Source organism: Bison bison, unplaced genomic scaffold, assembly GCF_000754665.1.
Source record: "Bison bison bison isolate TAMUID 2011002044 unplaced genomic scaffold, Bison_UMD1.0 scf7180017864112, whole genome shotgun sequence".
Classification (NCBI taxonomy): Eukaryota; Metazoa; Chordata; class Mammalia; order Artiodactyla; family Bovidae; genus Bison; species Bison bison.
The window spans coordinates 477,976-487,963 of NW_011494684.1; the positions used below are offsets into that span (position 1 = coordinate 477,976).

Below are 9,988 nucleotides of genomic sequence, written 5' to 3' on the forward strand. Positions count from 1 at the left end.
GCCTTCTCTAAGGCTCTGCTTTTCCGCAGGTCTAGCTCACCTGCTAACTCCTCCCCTTAGACCTACCCCCCCCAGTGTTAGCTCCACCCCCTCCACGCCTCCTCTTCCTCTGTAAGCTCCTTTAGGACCTGTGACCCCGCCCCTACCACGTTTGTCACTCTTTCTATCCGGATCTCTGTCCTAAGCCCCGCCCTCCGGCCTTTCCCTGCCTCTTTTAGTCACGTCTCTCTTTAGGTCCCGCCTTCTGCCCTCTGGTTTGACCTTTCCTCCTCAGGCTCCGCCTCCACCCCGCGGGCCTCCTCCTCCCCAGAGGTCTTCCCCTGTGACAAGCGGGAGTCCTTCAGAAAGGCGGGGTTTGCAAGTGCGAGGGGGCGGAACCTGGGGGGAAGAGGCGGTATTCCTTGCTCGGAATGCCGTCGGCGACCCCGCCCCTGCGCTCGGCCGTTGCCAGGAAACAAGCATCGACGCTCTGGCTTTGGCCCTGTCCAGCCAATGAGCTGGCACGCCGCTGCCCAGCGGTGCGTCGCTGGGCGGTTACGTGTGGTGCGCGGGGGCGCGAGTTGCGTGTGGCGCGGGGCGGGGCGCGGCTGGTGCGCCTGAGGAGCGATGGCGGCCTGAACTCACCTAGCACCGCGGTGGCGACCGGGCCTGGTCAGGGTCGGGGTTCTGTGAGTGAACACTAAGTAAGGGCCAGAGGGCCCGGAGAGGCGCGAGAGGGGATGAGGGACTGGGGAATGACGGCACCGGGTTTGGTGACTGCCCTCCTTGTGAGGGGACAGGGTGAGGGGCTGGAATGTGGTGAGGGGCCGGGTGTGAGTGTCTAAGGTTGGGGAGCAAGATTAGAGCCTCGGGTGAGTGGGCAAGTAAGGAGCTGGGTTGTATGAAGGGCCGGGATGCTTTCTGAGGGGCCAAGTGAAAGGGACTTGTGAACACGGTTTAGTGAGGAGCCGGGGGTCCTGTGGGCAGGAGTGAGGGACAGCCCTGGCTAGACCAGAGTGAGGAGGGGTTGAGGCCTGTGCTGGGAGGGAGAATAGAGAGGGCTGAGGCGGGAACATGCTGGTAGCTGGTGAATCAGGAGGGAGCTGAGGGCAGGGCATGGAGGGAGGAACGAGGATTGTGAGACCTAGATAAAGATGAGAGGTCGGTTCTGAATGGAGTGTCCTGCCCAGTGAGAGCAGTAGTTTTAGGTTGAGTTAGGATAGCTTGGGTGGAAATGTGCACTTCGCTCTTCTGCTTCATAGGCTCTACATATTCTGGAGGATCGAAACATGAAGATGTCATGGACAATAGTAACAATGATAATGAAAATAATTTTTGAGACGTACTCTTTAACAGAGTCATCGTTGGAATTCCTCATTTCCTCAAGTTATTTCTTGGGACTGAAGACTTGGCGATGTTCCCTCTCATAGAGATTTTTTTTGGCTATGACTGCCTATGTTTGTTTCCTCTTCACCTGATTCTGGGCAGCCTTACTCCACTGCTGCTCCTTATCTGTGCTGAGCTGTGGGGCTTTGACGGTTGCCTTCTATATTGGACTAGCTGCTTAAAGTTGCTAATTCTACTTTCATGAAAATAATATGGCTTGTTACATACAACGCTGTATTTAGACTTCCAAACAGGATGACTTACAGTTAAATTAAAACTAATTTATGTACAGTAAAGTACTCATATTTAAAATGTACATGTTTGATGAGTTCTGACATATGTTTACATCTGTGAAACCATCACCATTTTCAAGATACTGAACATTTCTACCACCCTCAAAAGTTTTTCTCTTATCCCTTTGAAGTCATTCCTCCCTTCACGACATGTTAATTGGTTCAGTTTATTAGCGTTTTACAGGTCCCATGTTCCCTGCCAACCCACATGCACATAAAAATTTTGAATGTTGTAGAAAGCTGGGTTGGCAGTCAGATAATTGCCACTTCCATACTATTAAAATTCCCTCTCTACTGACAGTCTGCCACAGAGCAGATACCTTCCCAACCTCAGGAAGAGGTTCATCTTCCCAAAACAGACCATTCTCTGAGAATTAGGAGCAGCCCAAGTCCCCATTCCATTCAAGAATCTGAGCCTCAGAAACAACCGTCCTGTGGTGTTTTCATTGCTTCTCTCTGAAGACCTAGCAGATTTTCATGGTAGTGGAACCCTTGGCAATCTTACCTAGACAGAACCCTTAAAACTTACATGTATAATGAAAGAGTTTTAGGGCAGTGATTCCTAAACGTTGGGTTAAAAACAGTGCCAGTCCATGGTTAAGTTTTTATCTATTCAAGGTGGAAGGAGAGAAATAAAAACATATGGAACATGAGTTTTCCATAAAGATAAATTTATTCTTAGATTATCATTCCTATTCTTCTAGTGTTTAAGTGCTCTCTCACTGATGAAGTAGTGGTGACAGTAATTGATGGGTTTTAAAAAACTGATCTATTTGTCAAAATAAAAAGTAATGATCCTATTTTAAAAACTTTAAAATCTATTTCCACTGGATCATGAAATTCAGAAATTTAGAGGGATGGTGTGGCTGCTGTATTATGTTGAGGAAGCATGCTGCACATGCTTCCTCAGAATTACTGTTTGATATGGATTGCATAGTGATCTCAGGTTTTGCTGGAATTATATAGTTACCCTGTGAAGTATGTAAGGGCAGGAATTCTTATTTTATAGATGGAGAATCAAACTGGGGAGCCAGAGATCACAGTGATAAAGTGGCAAAGTCTGGACTCAAGATTTGGTCTCATGAGGGTGACTTGGGGTGGAAAATAGTTTGTAACATAGAGTGAAGGTGATGTGGCATAAAAAGCATGTGATTTATAAGAAGAGTTGTGATGACATGGAGGACATTATACTGGCAAAATAAATTTTTAAAAGATTTGTAGTTGTTCTGTTTCCAAAAGAGGTTAAAGAGACTTTGTGGGTGACATAGGTTTGAAGGTTTTGTTTAATAATGTGGCAAAAACAGGAACAGTTGTCCATAATACCTGGGTCACATTGCGATAATGGTAGGTCAATCAAGTTGTATGTCAGAGGGTTCTTAGGGACTGTGCATTCTTGATCGTCTGGAGAAAGCACTAGGTTGGTAAGCTTACTGTTTGCTATACTGAATCTCTGTTGAATTGTAGTGCTTTAAGTGTAATGGATTTTGCTTTATGATATATAGCTGAATGATAGATCTGAGAAAATGAAACATAGATGAGGATGATGATGTAGTGCTGGGGTCCAGCCCCGTCTGATCCAGGGTATTCGAAGGAGAGACGGCATCGGCGATCATCAGGAAACAATAGATCAATTAAGCGTTAATTAAAGATATAAAGAGTGGTTAAATAAGGATAGCTCAGTGAGGAAATTCAGTGGAAAAAAGCGGCTGAAATAAGGATAGCTCAGTGAGGAAATTCAGTGGGGAAAAGAGGCTGAAATAATTCAGCCACAAGGTGAGAGAAAGAACGACATGGGGAGACCAAGTTTCAGTGAACAAGGCCTGCACTTTATTTTCCGAAGTAGTTTTTATACCTTAAGTTATGCATAGAGGATAATGGGGGAAGGGGTAGAGTCATGCAGTAAGCCAGGCTTTCTTCCTGCAAACTTATCATATGCAAAAGTTTAGGTGATTTGCATCATCTTCTGGCCTGGACTGTTAACATTTTAAGACCCTTTCTTCAGAAAACTTATTTTTCTCTAAAGGTGATTAGGCAGGCGCCACCCTCCAAAAGCATTAAAGTTGCATTCCTATAGGGCAAAGGTGTGGTGGGCTACAACAAAAAAGAATTAACTCAAGGGTCCAAGGTTACAAACATTAAAGCTACTATTTACACCAGTTATATTAATCAATACACTGCCATGGACACAGCAGGTAAGGGATATGGAGACTTAGCAGCAAACATTGGCCCAACAAGTGAAAAACCCTTCACCAATAAAATTTCTAATCAATCTTTTAACTACTCAAAGGAATCTGTGTTTAGACAGTTTAGAACATCTCCTGCCTCTCACAGTTGGGAGGCTCTGAACAATCACATGTGGCCGGAAAAACCTATTCAGGCAGGCTAGAGGATTTCCAAAGGAGTTTGTAGGTTGAAACACTGTCACACCCAGGAACTTTATTAACTGGAGCTGTAAGTTAACTCTTTTTTTCAGAGAGAGGTAGTGGGGGACAGCCCCCCGTAAAGTCAGAGGTGTAAGTGAGAGCACAAAGCAGAAAGTAGGCAGACTCTGGTTTGGGGGATAGATGCTCGAGAATTTCCAGGGGTACTCCTGAGGCTCGATCCCACCTTTGCGTATGCCAAGCCTCCTTCCTCCTGACCTTTGCCACGGGCAGAGTTCCTCACGCTGGCTCCTGGCGGTGATAGACTTCCAGTTGAGCTATTCCAGATCCTGAAAGATTATGCTGTGAAAGTGCTGCACTCAATATGCAATATGCAATATGCACTCAATATGCAATATGCACTCAATATGCAATATGCCGGCTCCCGCCAATGTAGAGATAGAAACATGTTTGGAGTGCTGTGTGTAACCATTTATTCCACCTCTGCTGTGTGCCAGCACTCTGCTAAGTGCTGGGAGGACAAATTCATTCATTTATGAATTCATTTATTCATTCAGCAGATACTTCAGCATATAGTCTGCCCTTACGATGCTCACATTTTATGAGATAACAAGATGTCAATAAATAAGACCTGGTCCTCTGTATCCTCAGGGAATTTGCAATCTGATTGGGAGAGGTGGACACATGAAAAGATAATTTCAATTTAGAGAGAGAATGTGAAATGTAAAAGTATATCATAATTAGATGATTACTTCTCTGTATCTAGTCTTAGTTTCTCTCTATGTTCCGGTCATTTTACTCAGTGATCTCCTGTATATGTTCACAGATATCATAGTTAACATGTTCAAAACAGGACTCATTGTCTTTGCTTTGAATGTCTTCTTTTCTACCATATGGTATATAGCAGTCCAGGCAAGGACTTCAGTGTCATCTTCCATCTTTCTGCTCCTTTACCCCCTCTATGTAGTCAATCACTAAAATCTTAATACATTTCCTTTTATAGTCTCTCTGTTTGCTTCATCTTTTCTGTTATAGCTTCGCAATTAAGGCTTTAGTTTACTTCCTTCTTGTCTCTTATCTGGACTTTTTCCCCCTGATAGTCTCCTGCCTTCGTATTTTTTTTTTTTTTTTGTCATTTAATTTTTATTTGTTTTTTTTTACTGGAGTATACTTGCTTTACACTGCTGTGTCAGTTTCTCCTATACAGCAAAATGAATCAGCCATACATATATCCCATCTTTTTTGAATTTCCTTTCCATTTAGGTCACCATAGAGCAGTAAGGAGAGTTCCCTGTGCCATAGAGTAGATTCTCATTAGTTATCTATCTTATACATAGTAGTATATATATCAGACTTTCTCTTTTCTAATCCGTCCCTGGAATGATCTTTCTAAAAATACAAATTTAATGGAGCTCTTTATGCTTAAAATTTTTGGCTGTTTGTCTTCTGTAGGATGACATCCAAATTCCTTAATATGGCATCATTTGGCCTCGACTCATGACTAGCCTCATCTCCTACCACTCTCCACTCTGTGTTCTAGCTTGAATAAATTGTTCACAGCTCCCTAGCAAACATGTTACTTTTTTAAGCCTTGAAATCTTTGTAATTTCTCCTTTCTCTTCTAGGAATGCCTTTTCTTCTCTGCCCAGTGAACTTTCCTCATCCATTAGGATCTGGTTCAGTTGTACCTCCTCTTTGACTTCTTTGTCACCCTCTCCCACAAAGAGGGTGGAGAAAGCCATGTGCAACATGGGATTTACTTTGGTAAGGGGAGTCAACATGTGATAGAGTTCACGTTGTGAGTTATGAGGGCTCTGCTAGAGTCAGGTGGGGAGATGCCTGCAAGAAGCAGAGGTGGTACTGGGGAGAGGAGGAGTGAGTTGGGACCATACACTGATATCCCATTTGTTTTATAGGTATAGGCTGAGCGATAGACAAGCAGAGAGGATATGTGTAATCTCAGTTCTAGATTGTAGGCTCTTATGAGGTGGGGTTTGTTTGTTTTTTCCTTTTGTATTCCTATGAGGTTTTAATCAGATCTTCCCACTTAAGCATCTAGGGTAACAGCACATTGCTGCCTCTTAGGTCAGTAAGAGGCAGAGCCTAGGAAGAACATTTGTAAGGGGATGAGAAGCCTTAACTTCACTGACCTGTTCTTAGAAGGTTGTTTGGTCTCTCTCTGTCAGCTGTAGGTGTTACAGGTGTATCCCTGCCCCCAGCTCTCTCCCTCTCTTTGCCTCACCCAGGGCAAAGGTTCATAAGTGGGGCTGAGCCACTTCCTGCCTTGTTCCTGCTGTTGGTGGACACTCTTGCTGAGTGTGCCTGTATGTCTGAATTGGGGGCCCTATGGTGAGTACTTGGCTCTGGCCATTTGGGAGGTCTGAAAGATCAGCTCCTTTTTTCCCTGTGACTGAGCTTGTAGGTGAATTTGGGAAGAGAGGTCTCCTTTTCTGTAGACTTTGCTATGGGAGGAACAGGCACAGTCATAGGGTGGTGATTCCATTCTCTTCTTTGTCTTGTTCTGAACTTTTCAGGGTTAACAGGGAGTGAGGGAGTCTTATATAGGTGACAGGAACACTGAACTTGGCTTTCTTTTAGGCTTTTGAAGTAGGTGAAGAGGGTCCAGGTTAAGTGTTAGCTTTTGAGTTCTGAGACACTGATTTAAGTGTGGTTCTTCTCTTTGAGGTCTTTGAAAATAAATGGGGGTGGGGTAGGGAGGGAAAGTCCTGGAGACCAGTTCCCCTTGGGTCTGTGATTAGTGCCTTATGTTAGTCAAGCAGTGGAGCAGAAGTGGTTCCCCAGGTACATCACAAGGTAGAAGCTGTTTGTTAGTCTATGGAATTAGGTTCTGGAAGCTGGAGGCAGTTTAGTTTTGGACACATTAAAACCTTACTTTGCTGAGACTGGTTGCTTGGCCCTTCTTCAGCTCCCCTGGGGATTCAGTTTGAGGTGGTGAGGATGGAAGTGTCAGAGTAGGTTAGATCTCTCCTTTCTGTCAGAGATGAGGATCTCTGAGAGACGGAAGACGAAAGTGGGAAGGAAAATGTCATTTATAGAGCACCTAGACTTCTACATAGGTTATCTTATTTAAATCTTAAAACAGTAACAATATATATTTCATCAGGAATTTGTGGATGGGGAAACAGGCTCTGATGTGTGATTTAAGGTCATGCAGTGGGAAAATGGTTGAGATTCAAACCTTTGTTTGAGGGACTCCAGAGTTCATGCTTTATTTACTACTATGGGTTATTCTTGCTGGACCTTAAGGACCTCTATTCGTTTTCAGTCCTCAGATGAGGTATGTCTGAGGAAACATTCTGTAACCAGTAATGCTGTTGTATCAGTGAGGGTCCTTGAAGGTAGCAGATGGCACAAATTAGGTTTGGAAAGAATTCAGTGATAAATGGGCTGTCATCTCTTACAGAAAGGAGAGATCTAACCTACTCTGACACTTCCATCCTCACCACCTCACAGTGAATCCCCAGGGGAGCTGAAGAAGGGCCAAGCAACCATTCTCAGCAAAATAAGGTTTTAACGTGTCCAAAACTAAACTGCCTCCAGCTTCCAGAACCTAATTCCAAAGACTAACAAACAACTTGTAAATATATACAAAGGCATGGGCAGAGTTTAAGGAAACTGACAAAGGATGATGCAGTATCCCGGGGCTAAGAATGTGACAAATGACAGGTCTAGGAACAGGGGAGATTTCTTCCCAGTAATTGCACTTGCTGGCTTTGCCTTCTCCAGCCCATGACTACTTGGGATCTTAAATACTAGGACAGACGCATAAGTACTTTTTCTAGTGCATCCGTGCTGGTGATCCAAATCAGTGTGGTTGTGTTTGATGGTTTATAGGAAACCATGTGGGGTTATACACAGACTGAGTATCCATTCTGTGGCACTTCCATTTTCTCCCCTCTGCTCTCTCCCTCACCCCGACTCTCTTGGGTGAGTGAGGGAGGGAAGAGTAGTTGGGTAGGGGGTAGTATTAGATATTAGCTTTCCTCTTTTTGTTTTCAGATTTACTGGAAGTGGCACTCATCCTTTATATTTTACTGTTTTCTTCCTTTCTCAGAGAAAGTGGTGTACTTCTTTTTCTCAGACTAGTACTATACTTGTTTTTTTTTTTTGGTCAGGTATCCCCTTCTGATTTATCCACAACCTGTTACTTTGTTCAGACTTCTTTTCCTCACTTGACAACTGCCCTTGAGGCTCCCCATCTGACCGGCTAAAATCAACTGACTATTTTTAGTTTTCATTATTTTATCTCTCTGTAGACTGTGCACTATGGACAACCTCCAGTTTCCTGAAACTTCCTTTCCTTGATTTCTTGATTATGGTTATTTCTTGGATTTCTCCTTCCATTTCTGGCTACCTTCACTAGTCTTTTTTAAAGACTCCTCCTTTGCTTTTTTAAATCTGGTTTTCCCCAAGATGTCACCTTTGGCTCCTTTTGTGATTACTGATCTCTTCGGATGATTCCATCCCCTTACTTAGCTTCATCTACTACATATAAGCTGGTGACTCCTGGATTTATAGCTCTAGTCGTGATTTTACTCTTGAGCTTGAGTATAATTTCTACTTGCTTTCTGGACATCGTGGATATCTTATCGGTGTCTAAAAACTTAACATGTCCAAAACTGTACTCATTCTCTTCTAAAACACAGTTCCTTTGTTGCGTGTTCCTAGTCTGTTAGTGGAATTACCTTTTATTGAGACTCTTATACTTCATATTAGGGTCTTCTGTCATCCTCCATTCATTTGGTAGATCTTATTCTACTTCATGGTTAAGTTAAATCTGGAGGCTGATTATCTGCATTTGCATCTCATTCTTGCCACTTACCAACTGGGTACCTTTGGCTATTTAACCTTTCTAGGCTTTGATTTCCTTGTGTGTGAAATGGAGATAATAATACATCTATGGTTTTTATTAGGCTTAAATGAGCAATAACATGCAGTGCTTAGAATGGAGACTGGCACATATAAGTGCTCAATATGTGCTAGCTATTATAATTTTTAAATTCAGCATCTTGTTCCACAAATGTTTTTGAATGGCAGTTACTATGTTGGCATTGGAATTTCAAAGAAGAATGAATGATATGGTCTCTTTTGTCAAGGAGCTTGCTATTAGTGACAGATATTATAGGTGTAAACACTTTCATTATCACAGGGGACATGCTGTGGGACATAGAGGTGAATCTCAGATTTACCTTTTCTAATTCTGCTCTTATGACTTTAGTTCATACATTCCTTTTTTAAAATGGACTATTGAAACAGATTCTTATAAATTGTCTACTGCCATTAGTCTCTCTCTACCTTGTACTGCTAGCTGACATATTTTTAAAGGCAAATTTGATCTTACCATTTTCTTGTTTAAAAAGCTCCTTTATTCCAGGGTGTTCATAAATAAAACTCCTCAGCATGATATTCAGTGATATTTATAACCTTCACCCATGTTTACCTTTTAACTTAACATTGTCCTCTCTTCTCTAAATGGTCTGTGTTTAAGCCACACCAAACTTGCAACTGTTCTTTAAATTTACTATGTTCTTCCACAGTGCTGTATTTTTGTATATAATGTTTTTAATATGAAGAAGACTTTTTGCTCTGCTCTCCTTGTGACCAGTATCTCATTGTTAACGTTTTACATCAGGTATCACCTCTTTTCTGGAATCCTCTTACAGTTTCCAGGCAGATTTAGTTTCTTTCCTTAGTGCACTCATGACATTTTTGTAAATACCTCTTTATAATATTTATTGAAGTTTTTGTTTATGCTCCCCCAACTGTTTTTATCCATCTTTGTATTTCCAGTGCTTCCTTAGCACAGTGCCCCAGTACTGGTATGATGTACACTGAATTAATCAATGAGTGGGCCCTGCCTGCTCTTTAGGACTGGCTCTTCCCATTATGTCTTTTTGGGGGAAAAAAAAAAAAAAAAAAATTATTTTT

The 9,988-nt window shown here is 42.6% G+C and overlaps 1 protein-coding gene across 1 annotated transcript in view; it reads left to right on the forward strand.

Annotated features, from left to right (window-relative positions):
- Positions 1-559: 559 nt before the first annotated feature.
- FAM160A2 (family with sequence similarity 160, member A2) overlaps positions 560-9,988 on the forward strand; it is a 26,553-nt gene continuing 17,124 nt past the window's right edge. The window contains 1 exon segment of the mRNA XM_010839142.1: positions 560-668. The gene's annotated coding sequence lies outside the window, so the exon portion shown is untranslated.